The sequence below is a fragment of the Mustela putorius genome, unplaced genomic scaffold, assembly GCF_011764305.1.
Source record: "Mustela putorius furo isolate JIRA1106 unplaced genomic scaffold, ASM1176430v1.1 tig00003869_pilon_pilon_pilon, whole genome shotgun sequence".
Taxonomy (NCBI): domain Eukaryota; kingdom Metazoa; phylum Chordata; class Mammalia; order Carnivora; family Mustelidae; genus Mustela; species Mustela putorius.
Window position 1 is genome coordinate 23,867,487 of NW_025422021.1, and position 24,726 is coordinate 23,892,212.

At 40.9% G+C, this 24,726-nt stretch overlaps 1 protein-coding gene across 2 annotated transcripts in view; it reads right to left on the reverse strand.

Moving 5' to 3' along the window:
- The window catches only part of GPD2 (glycerol-3-phosphate dehydrogenase 2), a 141,846-nt gene extending 127,380 nt beyond the window's left edge, over positions 1 to 14,466 (reverse strand). Inside the window, exon 1 of one of the 2 annotated variants that reach the window (XM_004743887.3) lies at positions 14,336 to 14,466. The gene's annotated coding sequence lies outside the window, so the exon portion shown is untranslated. Of the gene's footprint in view, positions 1 to 13,662; positions 13,794 to 14,335 lie in introns of those variants that run through there. The other variant, XM_004743886.3, reaches the window with a different exon arrangement.
- Positions 14,467 to 24,726: the final 10,260 nt, after the last annotated feature.

Below are 24,726 nucleotides of genomic sequence, written 5' to 3' on the forward strand. Positions count from 1 at the left end.
AACTTCATGGTTTTTATTTCTGTTTTTTAAGATTTTATTTATTTATTTGAGAGAGAGAAAGAGAGTGAGAGATCATGCATGGGAGGGAGACACTCTCAAGCAGATTCCCCACTGAGCAGGGAGCCCAATGCCAGGCTCCATCCCACAGCCCATGAGGTCACAACCTGAGCTGAAACCAAGAATTAGAGGCCCAAATGACTGAAGCCAGCCGGGCACCTCAAATTTCTGTTGCTTTATGCCAGTGAGTTTATAGTAAATTGTTACAACAGCCACAGATAACTAATACAGATACCTCTCCCTCTCACCCATTAAGTTTAAGGTTTATTTACCTTCTCCTGCCCATCAAATTCATCAAGAATGCAGTTAGTTTTGGCACCAGCTGTCTTCTCAGCCTGGAATGCTCTGCTCCTCATCTTTGCACAGCTAACTCCCCCCGATCATTCAGGACCCAGACCAAATGTCAGCTCCTCAGAGAGGACTTCCCAAGCTATCCAAATTCAAAATAACCACATAATTCTCATCATCTCATATGTCTCTTCTTTATTTAATTACTATTATTTCCTTTCCTTCCCTCCCACCCCTGCAAATAAACTCTTCAAACCAGAGACTGTACCTATTTTTACACCACTGTAATCTTAATTTGTAGAAAAATGCCTGACATGTATTAGGTGAATGATAAACTTAACACATGAATGGATGGTATAGAGGGGAGAAAGGATGGTGGTGCCGTTACCGCGAGAGCAGAAACATTGGAGGAGCATTAGGATGAGGACAGAGGGAGATGATGAGTCCCATCTAGACTGTGGGACATCCAAGTGGAAATGCTCACTGAGTCTAAATTCAGGAAAGAAGTCTGATTGGAGATGCAGATTTTTTTTTTTTTTTTAGATTTTATTTATTTATCTGAGAGAGAGAAAAAGAGAAATCATGAGTGGAGAAAGAAGAAGAGGGACAAGCAGACTCTCCACTGAGCAGGGAGCCCAGTACAGGGCTCGATCAGAGGACCCTGAGACCATGATCTGAGCAGAAGGCAGATACTTAACCAAACACCCAGGTGCCCTGGAGATGTTGATTTGGGAATTACTAAAATCAGGGATATGGATGAACTTAGTGGTGAAGAGAGCTTCTACATTGAGAAGACAGTGGACAGACCGTAGGAACTCCAATATCAAGGGGAAGAAACTGTCAAAGAGATCCACATAGAGAAGTCCAAAAGATGGAATACTAGCCTAGTGAAAGTTCGGCTTCACAAAGGAGGGAATCAGCAGAATCACAGATATTTCAAGTAATATGGTCCCATTGATTTGCCAATAAGGAGGACACCAATAATCATAGAGTAACAGATTCATCTAAGGTGGAAGCCAGATTTGCAACAGCTGCGGAGTGAATGGATGGTGAGGAAACAGAACAACATACACAATATACTTTGGGGAAACACAGGCTGAAAGAAGAGAAAGTAAGCATGTAGCTGGAGGGTAGTATAGGGTAAGGAAATAGTTTTGGTTTTTGGTCTTATGTGCTTCTGTGATGGGAAAATCTTGAGCATTCTTACAAATATTTAAAACACAGGTGAACATGGAGAAATTTCATAGAGGAAGGCAGCTAAAGGAACAGGGGATCTGAGTATGGTTGCAAGCACCAACTTTGAATAACTCTACCTCTAACTTGGTAGTTAATGATGGAGACCAAAATATATTAGTTGACGTGGTATCTTGGATCTCTTTTTTCTCAGTATAATAGGATGCAAAGCAGTGTGAAGGGAACAGCTTCACCAAAACCCCACAGTCTCTTCAGCTCCCAGCTACACTACATTTTCCAATCTCCCTTTGTTGTGTACCTGAATTCTGGCCACTGGTATGTCTGAGGAACTGATGCATTCGTTGCAACACCAAGTGTTTAGAAAGTAGATACACTTCTTCTCTTTCTCCTTCCACTAACTGGATAAAGTTGAAAACAACTTTAGTTTTAAGGAATGGCAAAATCAATGAAAGGTTCCAGGGTGTGTGAATCATGAAGTCATTCACCAATCAAGAGTATGATATGACCAAGAAATAAACATGTCACATATGGCTTTTATATACTCTCAGATCCTTCCAACAGTTTATTTTGCCCTAACCACTAACAATTAACTGATGAAGAAATGGACTTTTTTCCAGAGGCAAGGGAAACAAAAGCAAAAATGAACTACTGGGACTTCATCAAGGTAAAAAGCAAAGCAACGGCAAAGGAAATAATCAACAAAACTAAAAGACAACCAACGGACTAAGAGAAGATATCTGCAAATGACGTATCTGATAAAGGCTTATTATCCAAAATCTATAAAGAACTTACCAAACTCAATACCAAAAAAAACAAACCAAAACAAAAAACAATCCAGTTAAGAAATGGGCAGAAGACATGAACTGACACTTTTCCAAAGAAGACATCCAGATGGCTAACAGACACGTGAAAAGATGCTCAACCTCACTCATCATCAGGGAAATACAAATCTAAACCATGATGAGATACCACCTCACAGCTGTCAGAATGGCTGAAATTACCAACAGGGAATGATAGATGTTAGCGATGATGTGGAGAAAGGGAAACTCTCTTACACTGTTGGTGGGAGCCACACAGTAAGTGGCTGTTAGCATCGCCACTCTGAAGAACAGTATGGAGGTTCCTCAAAAGTTAAAAATAGAATTACCCTCTGATCCAGCAATTGCACTACTAGGTTTTTATCCAAAGCATACAAAAATGGTGATTTGAAGGGTTGCATGCACCCCAATATTTATAGCAGCACTATCAACAATAGCCAAACTATGTTAAGAGTCCAAATGTCCATCAACTGATGAATGGATAAAGAAAATGTGGTATATAAAGGCACCTGGGTGTTTCAGTTGGTTGGGCAGCTACCTTCAGCTCAGGTCATGATCCCAGGGAACTGGAGTAGAGCCCTAGTATCAGGTTCCCTGCTCAGCAGAGAACCTGTTTCTCCCTCTCCCTCTGCCTGCTGCTCTGCCTGCTTGTGTTCTCTATGTGTACCTCTCTGTCAAATAAGTAAATAAGGCTAAGAAAGAAAGAAAGTGTATATATATGTATATAGATATATATACATGTATCTATACACACACACACACACACACACACACCAAGGACTATTACTGAACCATCAAAAAGAATGAAACCTTGCCATTTGCAACAATGTGGATAGAGCTAGAGGGTATTATGCTAAGTGAAATAAGTCAGTCAGAGAAAAACAAATACCACATGATTTCACTTACCTGGGATTTAAGAAACAAAACAGAAGAACATAGGAGGAGGGAAGGAAAATAAAATATGATAAAAACAGAGAGGGAAGCAAACTAAGAAACTCTCAACTACAGAGCACAAACAGAGAGCTGCTGGAGGGGAGATGGACGGGCTAAGTGGGTGATGGACATCAAGGAGGGCACTTGTCGGGATGAGAATCGGGTGTTATAGGTAGGTGATGAATCACTAAATTCTACTCCTGAAATCAATACTACACTATATGTTAACTAACTTGAATTTGATAGATAGATAAATAAATAAATAAAATTTAAAGCTCATCAGCTCAGCTCTAACTATAAAACGTATTTTATCTTATTTATTCTACTAAGGCAGAAATACACATAAGAAAATGACTTGAAATACTGAAAAATAATAGAACTTTGGTTTTTAAATCTGAAAATCTTTGATGCTTCATAAGATCTGGCAAATATAACCAAATGAATGAACGATTAAGAGGCCAAACAACTTTGCATATTTCCTATGTATTTAAATCAGATTTATTCTTGACCATTATATTAATTTTTAATAAAGTATTGAAATACCATGGTACATTGGTACAAAAAAATTGTACAGGTCAGGTAAAAGGCTGAAAGATAATGCTGAAGATTGGTAAACTATGGCGGAAAAGGGCAAAAGGTGTCTTCTAAAAACAGATCAAAGAATGCCCCATGGCTGACAATGGAGGACATGAATTTCTATGGACATCCAATTTGCATGATTGTGTTCATTCATGTAGCATTCACACACCCAGGTGCAGTAGTGGGAAAAGCAGAATACCACCAAGTTGCAGGTTGTTTCCGTATCCATTGATACTAATTCACAACATCATGGTTTCCTAGAAGTCACATAAAAAGGAGTACTATTTTAGGCAGGCATAGTGTCCTAGGCATTCGATCTCTGAACCAGTTCAGCATCGCTGGTGAAAACTCTGAAGCCACAGGGTAAAATATTAGTAAGTGGAAGTGTTAAAAGGCAAAGCTCAATGAGTCAAGCAGTGGAATCCAGAGCAACAAAAAGCAGGAAATACATTACAGAAATACTGGAAGGATTATCCCTTGATTCTATTATTTCTTAACACAGTTTTCAAGGGAGTTTCAGTCATATCAGGAAATAACTATGTGGCTTTGAATGAGTCACTTAAGTTCTCTGGAACTGTGTTTCCCCGCTGATAAAACAGTTCACTGCTGCTATATGAAATAACATAAGCCGAGTGCTTAGCACAGCACCTAGGAAATGATGATTGCTCAGTAAATGATACTTGTAATTACTATTTATTATTCATAATAAAAGGAGTTGGGTTAGATCTCTAACCCCTTTTCTATTTTACAATTCTGTGAAAACATATATTTTTTTAAAGATTTTATTTGTTTATTTGACAGAAATCACAAGTAGGCAGAGAGACAGGCAGAGAGAAGGGGAAGCAAGCTCCCTGCTGAGCGGAGAGCCCGATGTGGGTTTGACCCCAGGACCCTGAGATCATGACCTGAGCTGAAGGCAGATGCTTTAATCCACTGAGCCATCCAGGCACCCTGAAAACATTTTTTTAGATAAATATCCCAGCTACTTAAGGGTGTGCTAAGATGGGGGTAAGGGGTTAATAATAGCAAACATGATGGGAGAAGGAAGAGAAATAGACTTGTTATAACAGATCTTGTGAGCATGAGCCAGGGGGAGAGATGCAGAGAATGCAGCATCCTCTGCATATGAATGCTACATCTGGAGAGACTGGGAGTAAGGAGATCCCAGACTTGGGGAAAAAGTTAGATCAAGGGTCTAGCAGTGAACAGAATCCACTGACCAAGAACGGCCTCACCTTAGACAAGAGTACTAAAATACTTCATGCATTTATGGGCTTAAGATTCATGTAGTCCCCCTCCTTGTATAGAGAAAGAAACTGAAGGGTGCAGAAACTGACCAAAGTCACACCTAAGTGGCTTAGACAGTGACTTCGGGGATGGTCAGGGAACCAATGCTCCCCAAAGATTCTTTCTCCGAGCTTATATAAATGATAGTCAAGGTTTTGTCCCTTCAGAATCCAGAGTCTTCTGATAAAGTGACAAGTTAACTTTATCACTCCTCTTTTTATGAGTTAATTTTCCAGGTTCTTTTCCTAAGAGACTGGATTAGGCGGGCAGTGAGAGAGAAGGGAGAAATTGGTGAAAAGAAGGGAGCCCCCAGTGGATACTAAGTAACCTCTCCCTTTGAAGATTCATTTTCTTCAGGAATTGCTTTCATAACTTCGCTTTCCTTTCCTCCTCCTAAATATGGTGTTTTGGGCTATCAAAAGTGCCAAATCTGTAAAGAAAAAGGGGAGGCCTGGAAAACAGAAAGCTTGAATTATCCAGTCCAACTGATTATCTGGAATACAACTGCCTATGTTATCTGCCCAACCCATTTCTATCACATGCTTCCTGAGAAACTAAAGGATAAGGGAATTACATAAGGTGATCAATCATTCAAAAAACTGTTTACCTAGGTGTTCCCCACGTGCAAGGCATCTGGGCTGAGCACATGAAATCTACCAAATTGTGTAAGATCCAGCTCTTGCTCTACATGATATGCAGAAAAGGAAATAATACACGTTTTCAAATAATTAGCTTATACAAGAGAAAACGAGAGACTTGAGGGTGGCATAAAAAGAGCAATTGAATGATTTAGGAAATGTACAAAACACTTCTGACTGGAGCGGTGAGGGAAAGCACCATGATATTGGTAAGCCAACGGTCAGGACATTCAAGGACTGACAGAATTTCAAAAAGGTGAAGTAGAAGGAAAAGCATGCATATAGGGACAACAGTAGGAAGAAGACAGATTTGGGGAATTCCAAGTAGTCCAGTGTGGCTGGATCCCAGGGGAAGATAAGGACACGACCTTAATACTGGAGCATGACCAGAGAGGTCTGTAAATTCAAAGACAAATATTTGGAACTGGATCCAATAGATCAGAGTAACCCAAGGAAGAGTGGAGCAAAGTGGAATGATCAAAGCAGTGTTGACATCACCACAATGCAACAAACATGCTCTTTATCCAGTTTAAATAAAAGGAAGACGGCTTTTGAGAACCTAATACCATAAGCTATGTTATTTTTATCACTGTTCAAATACATTTAGAAGTTTATTGTATCTTATTAAAATAATAATGGTATAAAATCTTAACTAAAATGTTCCCAAACTGTTTACTTTGAACTTGAAGCTTTGTTCCTCTTGCATATACGCATCTGGCCTTAGCGGCCACTGGTAGATACAAGGTTAGTAAAAGACTTTCTAAGCATAAGTCTCCAAGTCATGTTGGGAGGACACACCACTATTTAAAGAACATGAGGCTTAAGAAATTTAAAGTCGTTGTTTAAAAAACACCCTAAAAAATCTCACTATTTTTTAAAAGTTTGCAAAGATTTATTTATTTTAGAGTGGGAGAGAGAGAGAGAGAGTGTGTGTGTGAGAGAGAAGCAGACTCCCCACCGAGCACAGAGCCCAACATGGGGCGTGATCGCATGACCCTGAGATTATGCCCTGAGCCGGAATGAAGAGCTGGACACTTAACTGACTGAGCCACTGAGATGCCCCATATGTCACTATTAAAAAAAAATAAAGTAAATCAGTAACAATTTCATTTTGTCGGAAAAATTTTTTTTTCTTGAGATTTCCAACACAATTTAATTTTTTTTTCCTAGCACAGAGGGAAAAAACAAGGAAACTTTCCAAATTCTTTTTACAAAGGTCAGCCTAACTGTTACAACCCTGTAAAATATCACAAGAAAACAGGCCAATTTTACTTATAAACAGAGGTATACAATTTTTAAATAAAATGTTAGAAAATAGACTTTAGTGGTACATTTAGAAGAATAAAGAACAAGGTAGGGGGTTCACATCAGGAATGAAAAGATGAATCAGTAAGAGGAAAAACAGTAATAAAATTAATCATATTAATATGACAAAAATGAAAAATATCATTCAGTAGATATATAAAAGGCATTTGATAAAATTCAATCACTATTTTTTATGAAAAATAAATCTTAGTTTAATACAACAAAATAAGATGCCCAAATTGTCACCGATATTTAAAACTAATCTGGAAAATACCAGTGTGGTGTGCAGAATTATGTGATGTTTCCCAATAACTGCTCCCCCAGACCTGGTTGTATATTGCCTATAGAATCCCCTCTTCTTATGTGGTATATATACACAATGGAATACTATGCAGCCATCAAAAGAAATGAAATCTTGCCATTTGCAACAACATGGATGGAACTAGAGCGTATCATGCTTAGCAAAATAAGTCAAGCAGAGAAAGACAACTATCATATGATCTCCCTGATATGAGGAAGTGATGATGCAACATGGGGGCTTAAGTGGGTAGGAGAAGAATCAATGAAACGAGATGGGATTGGGAGGGAGACAAACCATAAGTGACTCTTAATCTTACAAAACAAACTGAGGGTTGCTGGGGGGAGGGGGGTTGGGAGAAGGGGCGGTGGCGTTATGGACATTGGGGAGGGTATGTGCTTTGGTGAGTGCTGATTCACAGACCTGTACCCCTGGGGATAAAAATACATGTTTATAAAAAAAAAAAAAAAAAAGCCCAGACGCAAGGATTTGCCTGATGAGGCCAGGCCCACCCAGGAGAACCTTCCTTTTGATGAACTCAAAACCAGACTTATTTGGGACCTGAGTGTACTGCAAAATCCTTTTGCCTTTGTCATAGAATGTAACCTAACCGCAGGACTGAAATTCATCATATTCATAATCCCACCCACTCTCAAGAAGAGGGGATTCTTTTTTTTTTTTTTTTTTTTTTTTTTTTTAATTTTTTATTTTTTATAAACATATATTTTTATCCCCAGGGGTACAGGTCTGTGAATCACCAGGTTTACACACTTCACAGCACTCACCAAATCACATACCCTCCCCAATGTCCATAATCCCACCCCCTTCTCCCAAACCCCCTCCCCCCGGCAACCCTCAGTTTGTTGTGAGATTAAGAGTCACTTATGGTTTGTCTCCCTCCCAATCCCATCTTGTTTCATTTATTCTTCTACCCACTTAAGCCTCCATGTTGCATCACCACTTCCTCATATCAGGGAGATCATATGATAGTTGTCTTTCTCTGCTTGACTTATTTCGCTAAGCATGATACGCTCTAAATTTCCCAAATAAAGTTTTAAAATTTTGTTATTATGTATGTCACAGTAAATTTTAGTTAGGAAGGAAAGATTTTCTATTAATTAGTTTCTTCCCCCTAATTTTAATGAACTAACAAAACCACAGCTTGACCTCATTAAAATCAGAAACCATGTCTTACTTGCTGCATAAATCAGAAATCTGATTTTGAAAGAACCAACATAAAAATTTCAACTGAAAAATGGGAAAGAACACAGATATGCTCAAGGAAGAAATATTTAAGACAAAGAGCCATTAAGAACCTCCAACAAAAGGCAAAAATCCTGGAAAACAAGAAAAAACAAACAAAAACTCATGGTCACATTCATGTCAGGACATAAAATCAGAGTTCTGGACAAACTCTGGTCATAGTCAATTCCTAAACATTCTCAGGTGTGCAAACCATAGGCTCCCATGTTTCCCTTCCCTTAAAAGTTCCTGAGGTCAGTCCCTGGTCAGATAATACAGAAAGAGGTCTACCAGAGTAGTGTGTCCTCTGCAGAAGCTCATATTTGATTACCTGCTTACATTCTACCATAAAACGTTTTTATAATATAGAGAGGAAAGCAGACCCCACAAATCATAACAGAGAGGTTGTTTTCTGAAAATGAGTTTTCTAGAATTTGCTATTAAATGAGATGTCCTCCCAACATGACTTGGAGACTTATGCTTAGAAAGTCTTTTACTAACCTTGTATCCACCAGTGGCTGCTAAGGCCAGATGGGTATGTACCAGAGGAACAAAACTTTATGTTCCAAGTAAACAGTTGCTACAGTTGTCCTAGGTTACAGCCACCTTAGCCCTTGTCTTTTGACAATTAGATTAGTTGAATCTAATCATCTCTCCTTCCTGCATTTCTTTCCCCCATCATGTCAACAAGAAACTGTACAACACTCCCTTCCTTAGCTGCTTCTTCCTCAAGGACACAATTTACCATTGCTTCTTATCTCAAAGGGGATGAGTCCTGATGGAATTATCTAAGTATTTGAATTAGCATCTAGAAACACATTAATAATCTTCTCAGTTTAGTTCCACTCAGTCCTTCCTTATCTCCCAAAATAACAGTCCTGAAATTAGCCAGGTGTAGGGGTCCCACACCTAATGATTAGTAATTTCCCCAGAAACATCAGATGAAAAATAAATCCCATTACATAGAGCTGGATAATGTAACAGGCAGGTGATGTTATACATTTTTATGTAAGTGTGGTAAAAGTGGTAAAAATGAAGAGTTACAATTTCTAACCCCAATCCTGAGCTTTAAAACTCAGAGATACAGTGAAAAGTAATACTTAGTGCACATCCAGAATTTTACTGTTTTTAGGTTTAATATTTTTCCACATAGGATTGTCTGAAAGCAAAGGATTGTGCTGGCTTTTTAATGCAGTGAAATACAAAATAGTGAACATTCTTGATACAACCATGACCTCTCTTTGCTGTAATCTTCAGGAAACTACAGGTCTCTCTGTTGCTGAAATGGCATTCTCTTCACCACAAAACTGTCCCAACTATTTGAGCCCATATTAACAACTCCCTGGCATAACCACACAGTTGAAGTCAACATTCTACCCATGGCATATGATTACGCAAGATCTTATGCTGGTGTCTGTTTTACCTGGTTAAACAAAGTCTAACTCTCTCAAAAGCAAGATAACCATACTTTTTCTTCTTCTAGCACTTGCTACTCTGTAATGCTACACAAGCCTAAAGAAAACTTCTTCAAGAAGCCAAATGTTAAATATACAGTTGACCTTCGAACAAGGCAGGGGTTAGAGGTGCTGACCCCCCTGCATAGTTGAAAATCCACATATAACTTTTGACTCCCGAAAAATTTTACTAATAGCCTACTGTTGACCAGAAGTGTCACTGAAAACAAAGTGGATTATCACAAATTTTGCATGTTATATATATATGATATACTGTATTATAGTAAAGTAAGCTAGAGAAAAGAAAATGTTTTTAGAAAATCAAGAGAAAAAGAAAATATGTTTATAATACTATACTGTATTTATTTAAAAAAAAAAAAAACCTCCACATCTAAGTGAACCCACACTGTTCAAACCCATGTTGTTCAAGATTGAATGTTTTCTTTCTCTTTTTTTGTTTAAAAGATTTATTTATTTATTTTGGAGAGAGAGAGAGTGCACGTACAACTGGGAGGGGCAGGGGGAGAGGAAGAGAGAATCTCAAGAAGACCCCAGGCTGCCTGCAGAACCCAACTCGGGGCTCAATCTCCTGACTCTGAGATCACCACCCTGAGATCATGACCTGAGTCGAAACCAAGAGTCAGACACGTAACCGACTGTGGCACCCAGGTGCCCCAAATGTGTTTTATATCTAATGCTCTTTCTGAAGTGTTGTTTCAGGACTAAACAACCTAGTGAATCCTAGTGTTGACAAGCAGAATGACCCAAGTTTTGAAAAACCTAAGCAGAAACATCATCACATTTAAAAAAAATAATAAAGAAGTGGGACGCCTAGGTGGCTCAGTCGGTTAAGCGTCTGCCTTCAGCTCAGGTCATGATCCCAGGGTCCTAGGATCAAGTCCTGCATCAGGCTCCTTGCTTGGGAGGGAGCCTGCTTCTCTCTCCACTTCTGTCTGCCATTCTGCCTGCTTGTGTGTTTTCTCTCTCTCTCTCTCTAACAAATAAATAAATAAAATAAATAAAAAAGAAAGAGGAGAGGGTGCCTGGGTGGCACAGTTGGTTGAGCATCTGACTCTTGGATTTGGATCGGGGCATGATCTCATGCCCCTTGATGTGCTGTGCACTCAGCGTGGAATCTGCTTGAGATTTTCTCTTCCTCTGCCCCTCCTGCTTTTTTGCTCACGTGCTCTCTTTCTCAAATAAATAATCTTTTAAAAAAGGGGAGGGTGTTAGATACTCATCTGGAAAATGGTTTCCTTCTGTAACAAGGGCTTGCCACTAACCACCTTCCCTCTCAATCACACACACAAAGTAAAGGGGATGATGCCTGGATAATTCATGAACAATTTGCAGGAGCTAATTTATCTATCCTTTGTCCAAGTTTTTCCCTTTTCAATACAAAAAGAAAAATATATAAGAAGGAAGGGAGATAATATTTTGAAGTCTACCACCTAACAAGTACATCACCAGCAGTTTTACATGTGCTATATCATATTCTATTATCCATATTTTGCCAATGAGACAGTTGAGGCTCGGTGAGTTTGAATAACTTACCTAAGGCCACGGTCTTGTTTTCTTCCCCCAACTACACTCAGCTACAGTTTGTCCCACAGTTCAGTCAGTCATTGAGAAAATATTTATTGAGCACTTATTACAAGCTAGTCACCACTCTAAACATTAGGAATAGAAATGCGAGTGAAGCAGACCAATCCTTCTCACAGAATTTACATTCCAGGGATGAAAGACAGAAAACAACCCAACAAAATAATTTCAGAGTTGTAATAGTTTGCCAATATGATTTACTTACAGTGACAGTCAAATCTTTTTAAATAGCTTTAATGAGATTAGTTACATGAACCAAAGGAGGAGGGGGTAAAACCCATGACAACTGGAAACTGTAGCCCTGTTGTCAATTACTGAGCCCTCAATACATCTTCTAATAAATCAGAGAGAAGGGGGAACCTTGGGGACCCCTGGGTGGCTCAGTTGGTTAAGCAGCTGGCCTTCGGCTCAGGTCATGATCCCAGCATCCTGGGATCGAGTCCCACATCGGGCTCCTTGCTCATCAGGGAACCTGCTTCTCCCTCTGCCTCTGCCTGCCATTCTGTCTGCCTGTGCTCTCTCTCTCTCTCTCTGATAAATAAATAAAATCTTTAAAAAAAAAAAAAAAGAAGAAGGGGGAACCTTGGTGGCTCAGTGGATTAAGCATCCGACTCTTAATTCTGGCTCAGGTCATGATCTCAGGGCTGTGAGACTGGCCCTGTGTCTGGCTAGGCACTAAGCATAGGTCTGCTTAGGATTCTCTTTCCCCCTCCCTCAACCCCTGCCCTAAAAGGGGGAAAAAGTAGCACTTTAATGCTGCTCAGAATTTCTTTACAAAGTGACCATGTGAGAAATCAGAACAGACAGCTCCACCTATGTTGTCTGTCAAACCGAAAATTCCATATTTTATTCATTTTTTACTAAGGTAATGCTTTATTTGAAAAGCTGATTTGTAAAAAATCAAGGGAGCATTGTAACTTGATATATGTCCTTATGAGGATCACAGAGTGGTTTCAACATCCACATCATAAAGTTTCCCAGGTTGCGTATAGTATCCATTGGGCAATGGCACCCAGCTCTCACTGAACATCCTGCCAAGACCACAGTGGGAGGGGGGGGGGCAGTCAGGAAGTGCCTGGCCCCCCAGTGTGGCCATTGCCATTATCCTCCACAGTCCAGAAATAAACTTCACAAACTCTTAAACTTGAAACATATGCAAAATTCTAACAGTTTTGTTTAAAGCAACAAACGGTGTAACTTACCGTTCCTTCCCTCAACTATTTATACAAGACTATTTATAAGTCGACTAAATTAACTGTTAGCTAGCTATTTCTATAACTGCCTCCCATGATAGGTATAATGTGATGTGCAGTGTGGGTTGGCCCATGTCACTAAGACTGAGAATTTGTGTTTGTAAATTACTTGGAAACTCTTAAGGAAGGTTGGGGAGTGAATCCTCGTGCGCATAAGGTGGAGGGCTGTCTAGAAACTAAGCGGTAAGAGCAACACTTCATTCACAGGGCTACACCTTTCTGTCACAGCACTCTGCAAATCTATTTTTGCTCAGAGACGCTACTACGGGGAGAGAGGAGGCTGCTTTAAGTACATCGGTGTACACTTTCCATTTCCTCCTATAACTGTCACACTCCAGCACCCAAGGTTCTCAAAAGAGAGCCTCAGCACCGTTCTAGAATCTTTCCCTCCCTTACTTCAGAAGGGAGCAACAGTCCTTCTCATCAGAGGAGCGACACTCACAAGCCAAAAGTTTGTAGGAAACTTTCAATTAGCTACCGACGCTTGCCCAAAATGTATCTTAACCCCACCGCCCTCCAAAATATAAAGATCTAAACTCTGCCTGAGAACGAGGCCACCTTCTGTTGGGGAGAAATTCTCAATCTTCCCCCCCAAGAATCCCGCCACCACCCACCCAACACCGGGGTGCTAGGGGACTCACGCGGGTCGGAAAGGGACCGGTCTCCCCTATGACCCTGAGGGCGGGGAAAGGGGGTCTCCCAGGAAGCACACACCTGAGATTGATCCTCTCGCGCGAGGGGAGAGCAGGAGCGCACAGTTCCTCCGGGTGGGGCGGAGTCTCTGCCTCCCCCCGAACCAGACCCTCGGCCCAGATCCTCGCGGCGAGGCGCGCGTGGCTGTCACTCCCGGGCAGCCCGAGCCAGTGTAACCCGACGCGCCCCGCGCCGCCGCACCCCCGCCTCTCCGGCGACTTCCTCCTCCCGCTCCTGCTCCTCCTCCCTCCCCAGGGGTTGGCCCGGGCGGCGTGACCGCTGCATCCAGCCGGGATTCCTCGGGCCCAGGCTTCTCCGGCCCAGCGGGGAGACGCGGAAGTGGAGGCGGGAGCCGGGGCCGGGGTAGGGGGTGAAGCGTCGCGAACCAGCGGGTGGCGAGCGACCGAGGTCTCCGCCGCCCAATGAACGTGACCGGACGGGGACACGCGGCCGCGGGTCCCGCCGGGTGGGGCGGCGGCGCGCCGTTGCGCGGGCCCTCGCCCCTGGCTGCGGTTCCTGCCCTGCGCCCCGCCTTGTCGGCCGCCTGGCAGACAAGAAAGCCTGGGCTCGGCTAGGCCTGGGGAATATGGGGGAGGTGTCCGATTGCCTCTGCCCTCCCCACGCGGGCCGCCCTCGCCACCTGTCCCGGAGAGAGGAGACTCTTGACCGCCTGCATGCGGGCAGGCTGGCTTACCTGATTTCTCGTCGCCCGCCCCCGAATCTGGCTTCCCCTCCTCAGCAGAAAGGCTTCCCTGGGCCTAGAAACGCTTCTAGGAAACGGGTGGACCCCTGGGACCCGGCCGAGCCCAAAGCCCTCGCTCGGGCTCCCCCCGCGCGCTCCTGTAGGCGCGCTCGGCCTCCTGACCTGCCCGCTGAATGTCAGCGCGGGAACCCGCAGGGAAGGCCAAGCCCAAGCTCCAGAAAGTGGGATGCCGAGCATTGGCCCCTCAGGTCCAGCCTCGTACAGGTGGGGGGAGGCGGAGAGCCCTGCTGCAGAGCAGCAGGCTTCCCAGATGCACCCCCTAAAACCGACCCTGCCCACTGAGCATGCCCAGCTCACTTGGAACTGCAAGTGGCTAGACAAGCCCAGATGGACCCAGGGAGGACGCAGATAGGGTTCAAATGGACCCCATTTCTTTAAGACCTTTCCTCCCACAACCTCTGGAAGTTTTGCAAATAAGGTTTATACCCTGGTGTTGAAAAATACCCAGGGGAGGGTTGGAAAGGCCTTCCAAAAGAAGGCAGCCAAATTACTTTGAACCCAAATCGCAATGTGGGGTTTTTTCAGCCTATTACTTATTAAGTCAATTTCCTTAAATGGCCGCAAAATTGTAACTGACATAAAGGAATGTGTAGCTTCATTGGGTCCCAAACTCACTAACTTCAGGAAACCAGTCTATCCAGGTTCCCAACTTTGGGTATATATTAGAATGGAAAGGCGGGTATAAAATGACCCCAGGTTCACACCAAGTGAGTCACTCTGTAGATTGAACTTGGAGAGTCTTACATTTTAAAACTGGCTTTCAAAGGATAGCCAAAGGAACCAGCAGCCAGCAGCATCACCTAAGAACTTAGAAATACAAATTCTCTGCTTCACTCCCAACTGTGTGATTCCTAAAATCTGGAGCTGTTGCCTTTTTGATTTAACAAGCCCTTCCACTGATTCTCTTACACACTAAAGCTTGTGAACAACTGTTCACAAGAAAACTTCCTCCAGGTGATTCTAATGAGAACCCCTGTAATAAACCAATGTTTTCAGATTTTTTTCAAATCCCAAACATTTATCTAAAAGAGCAACATTTTACATAGAAAATGAATAATCTGGTTGAATTGAGGTGCTAGTCCTGTATTTCCTTCCCACTAATTCTCCCAGAACAAATCAGTTCTTGGAAAATGGACCACCTATTTACTTTTGTACTCTGGTGCTAGCACAGTGCCTATAACATAATAAAGGTTTAATAAGTGTTTATTGATTTGAAATGAAAATTTAAGTGAATGATTTGTTCCAGACTCTATTATGTCTACTGTTTATTTTCCCCACAAGTCCTGGTCACCTTGGTAGCTAACAAGCCATTAGGAATTCAGTTCTTTTTTTTTTTTTTTTTAAGATTTATTTATTTGACAGACAGAGTTCACAAGTAGGCAGAGAGGGAGGCAGAGAGAGAGGGAGAAAGCAGGCTCCCCGCTGAGGAGAGAGACCAATGTGGGGCTCTATCCCAGGATCCTGAGATCATGACCTGAGCCGAAGGCAGAGGCTTTAACCCACTGAGCCACCCAGGCGCCCCAGGAATTCAGTTCTTAATAACCTGTGACTATCCATAAGGGTCTAAACCCAAGCCAGCACCTATGGAATAGAACATGGGAGAAAGTAGAGAATTTTGAGGAGTTGAGAAAAGTCAGAAGTATCAGACATGATTTCATTTGCCAAAACTGGGGCCCAAATTAACCAAAGGAAAGAAGAAAGACACTAGACATCTGGTGGAATTTAGGAAAGGCACTGAAGGAAAAGGTACATATTGAAGGGCTTAGGGGAAGAGAGATAAGAAAGTTAACCATGATGAGCCGACAGTTTACTCTGGATCTTCTTTTTCTAAGCAACCTACCTCTGTTTCCGCTTCCCCAGATCTCTATCTGTCAAATAAATAAAATCTTAAAAAAAAAAAGGTATTCCTTTTAGCTTTACACATAATGCTTTAAAACTTAAAATACTAGTTATGAGTACCTAAAGTAGCTCCCTGCCTATTTCTGTCCCTTAGTCTTGCTTCCTGTGACAAGAATTCCACTGAAAGTTTGGTTGCTACTTAGGTTATCTAATAGGAGTGTAACTTCCCATATGCTTAAGCAATTTCTTTCTTTCTTTTTTTTTAAAGCCATTTCTTTTTACTATTAAGATAGTTTGGGGGGAAGAGGGGAATAATCATTAGTTTAGGAATTACTCTTCAGATCAAATATTACATTAGATCCACAAACAATACATATGTAAAAAAAAAAAAAAATCTTCCCTGCACACAGACACTTGCTACAGCTTCTTTTTGCTCATGGAATTAAAACAAAAACAAACAAACAGGTTGAGAACTAAAAAGGGAAAAAACTTAGTGAGGGTGTAGGAGGGTTAGCACTTACCAGAAGCAATTTAAAAACATGAAGTAATTATTTTAGCAGAAAGCAATCTACTAAAGACCAGTATCTCAGGAAAGTTAGACTCTTAAGTGTTTCTTCTTGTCCTCATAAGCGTGACTCAGCATTTGGAATGGAATTATGTTTACTGTCTTTCAGATTGAGAGTATCAAATAACTTTGGTGCCACCTAATTCTTTTTCTTGTGTGCCTAAGAAAACTTCAGGACTGCCCTGGGTTTTCAATCTCAGATGGCTACCTAAATCTGAAAAGCTTTCCCTTCTTCAACCATTTCTGTCTTACCAAAGCCTGAGTTTGCTCACCATTCATTTATCTTGCATTTGTAGCATGATCAGATGAATTTAGATTATTTCCTGTGCACTAGAAAAACAAAATGAGCAAGTCCTTCCTTTCCCAAGCCTGGAGAGTAGCCAACCTGCTGCTAGGACATCTTAAACACTATTGCTGGGGGTGCATTTTCCCCAACCTGGGGAGAACCTGGCATTGGTGATACTATCATGCACCTTTTATTACCATCTACCATATGCCAAAGGTCAACTGTTTTAGTCCCTGCCCATTTCTAGAGAAATAATTTTTCCCCAAGTGTTCATTGGTCACCAAAGTTCATAATAATACTTATGGAATATAAGGATTGAAAGGGGCCATAAATGTTATTAACTCCCACACTTTTGTTTTACAAACATTGAAACCAAGGCCCCAAGGTATTAAGTAATTTACCTAAAGTTACAGGATTAGCTAAACATACAACCAAGATGAAAATGTGCAACTACTTGGTATACAGAACAGTGTATGGGCTTCAAGTGCATCCTCTTCCAAGTTCTTTAACCTAAGTTCTCTAGTCTCTGAGAACCTGTTTCCTTATCAGTGAGGGCATTAATAGTGAACAGTCACACAGTGTTTACTCTGTGACAGGGCCTGCGCTTAACAAGGTCCACATAATCTTTAAACTCAGAATAAACTCAGAATAACTCTGAGTTTTTGGCTTCCTGATTTCATTTTGTTTTACTTTTACAAAAAATGAGGAAAGTGACACACAAAGTTTTTAAGTAACGTGCCCAAGATAACACAGCTAGCAAATGGCCACACTGGGATTGAATGGGATAGTAGCTGTAAAAGGCCTGACATATAGGTTGTCAACAGAAGTATCACCAATTTCATTTCCCTTCCCTAAGGTATAAATCAGAGGCATTCTGATGTTTGGTCCAAAATTGGGCCAAGACATCTTTATTCTGAGCTCTGATTGCTGTGTATGCTCACATATTTCTTCAGTTATATTATTTTAGTACAGGTCTTCCTCCGCTTATGATGGGGTAATGTCACAATAAACTCAGCATAGGTGGAAAAATATCGTAAGTTGAAAATATATTTAATATACCCAACTGACAAAACATAGCTTAGCTTAATCTACCTTAAAGGTGCTCAGAACACATATATTAGCCTACAGCTGGGCAGAATCATCCAACTCAAAGCTTATTTTATAATAAAATATTGAAAATCTCATGTAATGTATGGAATACTGTACTGAAAATGAAAGACAGAATGGTTAAATGGGTCCAGAATGGTGGGTAAGTCCATTGGTGGTTCATCCTGGAGATTGCCGGGTTGAATGGGAGCTGCAGCTCACTGCCACTGCCCAGCATCAGGAAGGAGGACTTGTAGACATACCACTAGTCCAAGAAAAAGTCCAAATTCAAAATTCAAAGTTTGGTTTCTAATGAATGTTTACCACTTTTGCACGATGGTAAAGTTAAAAAAAATCATTAAGTCAAGCCATCCTAAATTGGGGATTATCTGTCCTTTACATAATTTAGGAAGTACTATTTGTACCTATAATCCTATTTGTTGTTAAAATAGTTACAAACCTTAAGAAGATAACTAGACATTAAACAAAGACTACAAGTTTACCACTTACAAAGGGGAGAAAAAAAAAAAAACTGACACAGAGTTTCTAAAAGATTAACAATGCTGTGCACAAAAATCTTAAAACAAATCCTCAAATAGGACCAGACCAGTGAGGTTGGGGCTTTGCAATTAGAGCAGCCCATTTAGTAGATCTCTGCCTCTCTGCCTACTTGTTACTTGAATTTTTAAAATCAGAATTAGAGACATCTAAAAATAGCCGACAGAAAATCTTCCCATGTCAGTGATTCTCAGAGTTAGGATCAAGAATGAGGTGAATATATGATCCTTGAAAAGATGAAATAAAAATACTAAGTATACTTTTAAATGGATACTTTAAGTTTTATTTCTGCTTTATAAGAATCTGGGAAAGTATTTTTAAAATAAATTTTTAAAGCATCAATATAAAGTGGCACCATGAAACTTACTTAGATTTAAAGGCCTTGAGGGTAAAGGAAATGTGAACTCCTTCCTTAGGCAAGCATCCACTGTGTTCCTAGGACAGCGCAGCCCTGAAAACAAGCTTTTTCAAATGTTGATGATGTAAATTGAATAATGTTGACTCTGGAACACAGCCTCCTATTTAACGGCAGCAGAAAGGTTGTGGGTAAACAGAAATGTCCCAAGAAACTCATGCAGAGAACATGAATAAGTATGAGGTTCTGATGTGGGAGCTGAACCAAAATGGAATATTGGGTTCTTCAGAGTAAATGGTGATGATTCAGTGACAGGAGGCTGAGCCAAGGGTAAGCAGCCTGAGAAACCAGAGATTTGCTCAGTTCCACATCTGAATACCTGTTACATAACCTGGAGATGGCTTGAAGCTCAGCAGTAACTGATTCAAATAAACTCAACCATGGTTGTAATGCTATAATGTGAATTTCAAAAAATGAATAAATCTAAACAGCAATAATAGAACAACAATAACAGTGGTCAGGGCTTATGTTTGTGCGTGATTAGCTTTAAAATGAGAATGTCGTGTATTAATTCTGCAGCCTGAAACACGTGGGCATTGACCTAATTTCTGCCAAGCCAAGAGGAAGGGACTTTACACACAAGGTTTCCAGCCAGAGAGTAACAGGTGCTGTTCCCTCAGCAAATACCTTGGCCTCAAAAGTGAATCTCCTTTCCTCCTCTATCGCCAAAAGCATCACACAAAGCTGAAAAGTGAATATTAGGAAAATAGAGAATCTTTGCTCTGTTATCATTGGGTTGCATACTGAGGTTTATTTTTTAAAATAGCTCTTCCAGGAGGCATAAAACATGAAAGAATGTTTCAACATAACTTCCATCAAGGGGAAATTTGACTGTTTAATGGAAAGTCTATTATTTTAAAATTCTCTAGACCACACTATAAATAGATAATCCCCTTCCCTTTCTGATGAACTTTTAACCCTGGTCAGGTTTCTAAGAACGGAGACAAACCTGACGTGTGATAAGAAGCTAGATAGAAACTGTTGGGAGGATATGTCCATTTTTTTCCCTAGTAAATTTAGACTGCGTGTGTTCTCAAAATATCTTTCAATAGTCAAATGTGAAGGAAGACAATTTTTCCTGAGTATGTGTTCTTCATGGTCAACCCGGTAGTCTTGTGGCTTTGAGACAGAGCAAAAGTCCTGTTCTCACAAGGATGGTCTTCCTCCAGTGAGCTCAAAGTACTCCAAGGTGAAACTCTAGCTTCTCCATCACTGTGCTAACCCCGAACACAATTTGTGTGTTTGCTCCTTAGCCAGATGAAAAGCAAGAGTTCCCAGGCTAAAGCAAACACATGAGAGCTATCCTCCGGTAGGCTGAATGGGGGCCTCCCTGGAACCTGTGAAAGGTACAGGGTGGGAGTGGGGGCTTGCAGATTAAATTAAGGATCTTGAGATGGAGACATTATTCTGAATTATCAGGGTGGATCCCACCCACAATTGGAAGTATCCTTGTAAGAGAGAAGTAATGGGGAGATTTTACACAGACAGAAGAGTAAAAGACATTGAGATCATGGATGCAGATTGGAGTAGAGCAGACACAGCCAAGAAATGCCAACAGCCATCAGAAGCTGGAAGAAGCAAGGAATTCATTCTCCCTTAGATCCTTTGAAGAAAGTGAAGCCCTGCTGACCACTGATTTTAGTCCAGTAATATTGACTTTGAACTTCTGGCCTCCAGATCCCCGGGAGAACATATTCCTATTGTTTAAAGCAACAAGCTTATGGTAATTTCTTATAGTAGCCGTGGGAAATGAATACAGCGTCCTTCATTTATTTCCCTTCGGCACTAATGCCAGTCTCTCCTTGTGGAGCCAGCCCTTCAATACACCACTGATATTTACAAGGTATTTTTCATTCAAGATGCCAAAGCAATTGACAACCATGTAAATGGGCTCAATTTTCTACCCTGGGGTATATCCAACCAGGACCAGAGCCTTCTAAAATTTAAGAGATGCCTGGACCACTTTATTTTGTATTTTTTTGAGCTTTCTAGTAAGTAAAGACATGCCCGAACCAGTTTTTAAAAAATTAGAGTGTAATTTGAATGTTACAGTTAGCCAGCTAATGCTCAGCAGAAGGAATACTCAGTAATGGTCCATACAGCTTCATTTAGAGATAAGAACAAAATTTTAAACATGGGTGTCTGTGGTAGACAGTCTGCTGCAGCACCCAGACCTTCCTTCAAGCAGAGCTTAGTATGCCAGCTGCAGGAAGCATCTTTAGCCAGCTTCTTCAGAATTTGCCCCTGCTGCAAAGAACTTCCTCATTCAAGGTCATTCCTTTCCTGGGCCAGCGCTTACCCCGTGACTGAGTGAAGCAAGGATATCAAGACTCAGCTGGGTAACTAACTGCTAACTCTGATGGGCTGCAGGCACCCCAGAATTTCCCGGGGGTCAGGGAGGGCCGGCTGGCTGGGGAAGGGGAGGGGGGGTAACTGAGGCTTTGTGGAGCTTGTATTGACAATGCTACTTCTCCCTCTGCCCAATCCCACTTACGCATTCTTCTTTTCACAAGTATCCCTAGTAGTGACAGAGGAGCCCCTGCAATCTGTGCTACCTATCTAAAGGCATAAGTCTTCTCTAAACCACGGGGAGTCCTGGAGCATGCATGGTGGAGCTCGTCCTTGCACCCTATTTCCTTTCAGTTTTGTTGGTTTTTTTGTATTGTTTTGTTTTTGTTTTTGTTTTAGTTTTTGTAACTTTAGTCAATCGATGGATATTTGTTGAGCTCCTTAAGCAACCTGTTTGGCCCATATGCAGAGGTGTTAGACCTCAGCAAGCTTCCTGGATAACAGGCTGCTGCTGCTTGTCCAAGTGTACCACGTTCTCTCCAGCCTTCTTGGCACCAGGCACCAGTCTACTGTTCCAGGGGAAGCAGAGCTGTGCTCTCCCTACAGCCCTGAATGTAGCAGGTGATACACTTCCGGTCGAGGTATACAGATGCCTCCCAGGCAAGATAAACTGAGTTTGGCCTAGATATAAGATGAGTAAGGACTGGGGGAAGTCTGGGGCAAATTGGAGAGAGCGCACTACTTCCAAAGAGGTCAGCCCATTACCTTAACTTGAACTTCAGATTAAAGAGAGATACTAGGAAGAAAGATACTACATGCCTCAAGGTGTGATGCAATATGAAGACCACATCGTGACCTTTGAATTATTTTTGTCCCAAATGTTTTACTGGGATTAATCAAGTCTTTAGATAGGAGTTCCAGCCCATAAGACAACTGACCCCTTCAACAAGATGATGTCATCGAAGAAAAAAGAGGAGATGGGAGAGAGCCTGATCTAGTGTAAAAGTGACTATAATGTGACGCCACCAAATACAATGTACGTGTTTCAATGGAATCCTGGCATGAAAAGAAAATGAGTGTAAAAGACACTTTGGGAGTAGGAAAGAACTTTGAATATGGACTGAGTAAAAACTATATAAGAGAATTATGAATGAATATATATATATAAAACTATATATATAGTTTTAGTATTATTTAGTATTGTATATATATTATAATATATATAAATAAATAAACTATATATAAATATAAATAACATGCTTATTTTATTTATATTTATATATAATAAATAAATAAGTTATGTATATAGTTTTAATATTTAGTATATAGTATATAGAATACATATATAAATATATATATATATAAAACTATAGAAGAGAATTATGACTGAATTTTTTCCAGTATGATAATAATATTGGAGTTGTGAGACACCTGGGTGGGTCAGTCGGTTAAGCATCTGCTCAGGTCATGATCCCAGGTCTTGATCCTGGAGTCCCAGGATCAAGCCAGTCTTCTGTGTCAGGTTCCCTGTTCAGTAGGGAGTCTGCTTCTTCCTCTCCTTCTGTTCCTCCCCCAACTCATGTTCTCCATCACGCACATGTGCTTCCCCTCTCCAATAAATAAATAAATAAATAATCTTTGGAAAAAATTTAATTGTGTAGGAAACTGTCATTTTTGGAAATGTATGCCAAATTATTTAGGATGAAGGAATAGATCCACTTTAAGATGGTTCAGTAATAATAGAGATGTTTAGATATAGGGGTCAAATTCTGTAATAAATATGGCAACATCTTAACAATTGTTGAACACGACGGTAGTAATTGAATAGATTTATTTTTATTTTTTAGTAGGCCTTGAGATTTTCATAATCAAAATCTTTAGAAAAAATAAAAGTATCAGTCTTTATGCAGCTCTTGTCCATTACTGTCGTGTGGGAATGAGGTTCATTGTTATAAGATAAGGTACTCTGAATTTTCAAAACAAACTGGAAATCTGGAATTTCTATGTAAACTGATTTTGTCACTTAAGAAATTATTAGCAACCATAACAAAAAAACAAATAAAAAACACCTCTGTGCGGGTCTGTTACAATGCATTTGGATGGGGCGCCTGGGTGGCTCAGTGGGTTAAGCCTCTGCCTTTGGCTCAGGTCATGATCCCAGGGTCCTGGGATCAAGCCTGGCATCAAGCCCCACATCGAGCCCCACATCGAGCCCCGCATCGAGCCCCACATCGAGCCCCGCATCGAGCCCCTCATCGAGCCTCTCATCGAGCCCTCTGCTCAGCAGGGAGCATGATTTCCCCTCTCTGTACCTGCCTCTTTGCCTACTTCTGATCTCTCTCTCTGTCAAATAAATAAATAAAATTAAAAAAAAAAAAAAGCATTTGGATACTGAAGTTGACCTCTCAGCCTCTAATTAATCATCTTAGGGTTAGATCCTTCGTACCTTAACCCTTTTCCTTACACCTTAGCTCTCTGACCCTCCACCCTTGATTTTCTTCTTTCTCCAAGAGCTATGTGGCTAACTTAGTTCTTTTCTCACTCTTGCTCTTCTTTTTTTCCCGAATGGCCTCTGCCACTTTGCAGTTTCACTGAGCAGTTGGTGGATAATGTGAGAATTAATCAAGCTATGGGCTTCTCTGGAGTATCAGATGATTTAGCAAACTAGAACTGTTTAATAATTATCCTAGGGCACTAAACATTATCCTAATGATCTAAAATAGTTATTAAACCTTCCCACTTAAGATTATTAAATTGCAACATCTGTCTTCAGGAAGCATTTCTATTGCGTGTAATATTTGCGAAACATTTACAACTGCTTTTAGTTGTATCTCATCCCCTGTGATAGGTTTATAGTTTTTTCCTTATTTAATGGCTGAAAACACTAGGCATGGAGTCCTACAGGTAACTCCTCTATATGAGGAGGACCTAGGCCTAGGCAAGCTTCCTGGATGACAGGCTGCTGCTTATCCAACTGCGCCACGTTCTCTCCAGCCCTTGTTTGCTTTATTAGCTAATTACCGGCTGCATATTCATCCCAGGTTCCAAGTATATTAAGGGCTATTTACTAGCTAAAATCAATACCCTTTCGATTAGACACCTGGCGTGGCTTTTGGTAACTAAGCATTATTTGGGCTTCACTGCTTTTACTCCATCAGGGAGATGAGAAAGTGCTTTGTTTTGATTTTTTACACTTAGTGGCTACTGCTCTTAGCAGTAGGAGATTAAGGGCAGTGGAGACTCACTCTGCCATGGCAGGGACTAGAACGAACATAATAATTACT